At 42.3% G+C, this 2,258-nt stretch overlaps 1 non-coding gene across 1 annotated transcript; it reads right to left on the bottom strand.

Moving 5' to 3' along the window:
* Positions 1 to 273: 273 nt before the first annotated feature.
* Positions 274 to 346, bottom strand: TRNAK-CUU (transfer RNA lysine (anticodon CUU)). The gene has a single exon. It is a non-coding gene; the product is annotated as a tRNA-Lys (tRNA).
* Positions 347 to 2,258: the final 1,912 nt, after the last annotated feature.

Here is a 2,258-nt window from a genome sequence, read left to right as displayed (position 1 = left end):
TGTTTGGCGTCACGTAGCACGTGAACTTATTATGAGCGGGCAGTTGATTAGTAGTCCCTCGTATACAACCTAATGACATCATGTCTGCCAGTACGAGACCCTCGTTAGACGAAATAAGGGAAAGAAGTGTATACCTAAGGGCTCGTTTTTCCGTGTTTTAACACATTTTTAGTGAGATGTAACAGACAGTAATGCCAAGGAATGTACGGGGGAAGTTATAAAAACCAATGAAATGTAAATAAAAAAGAAAGAAAGGTTGATGAAAAAATACTCAGCCGTGAGCAGGAATCGAACCTACGACCTTCGAATAAAGCGTTCGATGCTCTAACCACTAAGCTACCACAGCGGCCTTCCCTCCATCCACTTTTTTGGGTTTATACGTGAATTTCGATGTAGGAGTGACAGTCAGCGCCATCTATAAGCCAAGCGACGAGTGTGAAAACACTCTTTTATGCGCACGTTTGGCGTCACGGAGCACGTGAACTTATTATGAGCGGGCAGCTGAGTGATAGTCTCTCGTATACAACCTATAACACCATGTCTGCCAGTACGAGACCCTCGTTTAACGAAATAAGGGAAAGAAGTGTATACCTAAGGGCTCGTTTTTCCGTGTTTTAACACAATATTAATGAGATGTAACAGGCAGTAATGTCAAGAAATGTACAGGGGAAGTTATTAGAACCAATGAATTGTAAATAGGAAGAAAGAAAGTGGATAAAGAATTACCAGACGTGAGCAGGACTCGAACCTACGACCTTCGAATAACGCGTCTGCTGCTCTAACCACTGAGCTACCATAGCGGCCTTCCCTCTATGCCCTTTTTTAGGTTTATACGTGAATTTAGATGTAGGAGTGACAGTCAGCGCCATTTATAAGCCAAGCGACGAGTGTGAAAACACTCTTTTATGCGCATGTATGTCATCACGTAGCACGTGAACTTATTATGAGCGGGCGGCTGATTATTAGTCCCTCATATACAACCTAATGACACCAAGTCTGCCAGTACGAGGCCCTCGTTTAACGAAATAAGGAAAAGAAGGTTATACCAAACGGCTCGTTTTTCCGCGTTTTAACACAATTATAATGAGATGTAACAGGCAGTAATTTCAAGAAATGTACAAGGGAAGTTATTAGAACCAATGAAATGTAAATAAAAAGAAAGAAAGTGGATAAAAAACTACCAGACGTGAGCAGGAATCGAACCTACGACCTTCGAATAACGCGTCTACTGCTCTAACCACTGAGCTACCACAGCGGCCTTCCCTCCATCCACTTTTTTGGGTTTACACGTGAATTCAGAAGGAGGAGTGACAGTCAGCGCCATCAATAGGCCAAGCGACCAGTGTGAAAAAACTCTTTTATGCGCATGTTTGGCGTCACGTAGCCCGTGAACTTATTACGCGCGGGCAGCTGAATAATAGTCCCTCGTATACAACCTAATGACACCATGTCTGCCAGTACGAGACCCTCGTTTAACAAAATAAGGGAAAGAAGTGTATACCTAAGGGCTCGTTTTCCTGTGTTTTAACACAATTATAATGAGATGTAACAGGCAGTAATGCCAAGAAATGTACAGGGGAAGTTATTAAAACCAATGAAATGTAATTAGGAAGAAAGAAAGTGGATAAAAAAGTACCAGCCGTGAGCAGGAATCGAACCTACGAACTTCGAATAACGAATCTGCTGCTCTAACCACTGAGCTACCACAGCGGCTTTCCCTCCATCCAATGTTTTGGGTTTATACGTGAATTTAGAACTAGGAGTGCAGTCAGCGCCATTCATAAGCCAAGCGACGAGTGTGAAAACACTCTTTTATGCGCATGTTTGGCGTGAAGTAGCACGTGAACTTATTATGAGCGGGCAGCTGATTAATAGTCCCTCATAAACAACCTAATGACACCAAGTCTGCCAGTACGAGACCCTCGTTTAATGAAATAAGGAAAAGAAGTGTATACATAAGGGTTTGTTTTTCCGTGTTTTTAACTCAATAAAAATGAGATGTCACAGACAGTAATGCCAAGGAATGTACAGGGGAAGTTATTAGAACCAATAAAATGTAAATAAGAAGAAAGAAAAGTGGATGAAAAAATAACCAGTCGTGAGCAGGAATCGAATCTACGACCTTCGAATAACGCGTTCGAAGCTCTAACCACTGAGCTACCACAGCGGGCTTCCCTCCATCCACTTTTTTGGGTTTATACGTGAATTTAGAAGTAGGAGTGACAGTCAGCGCCATCTATAAGCCATGCTACGAAAGT

The sequence above is a fragment of the Rhipicephalus microplus genome, chromosome 2 (genome assembly GCF_043290135.1).
Source record: "Rhipicephalus microplus isolate Deutch F79 chromosome 2, USDA_Rmic, whole genome shotgun sequence".
Lineage (NCBI taxonomy): Eukaryota > Metazoa > Arthropoda > Arachnida > Ixodida > Ixodidae > Rhipicephalus > Rhipicephalus microplus.
Note: the sequence above shows the minus strand (reverse complement) of the source record. Positions and strands in the feature narration are given on the sequence as shown.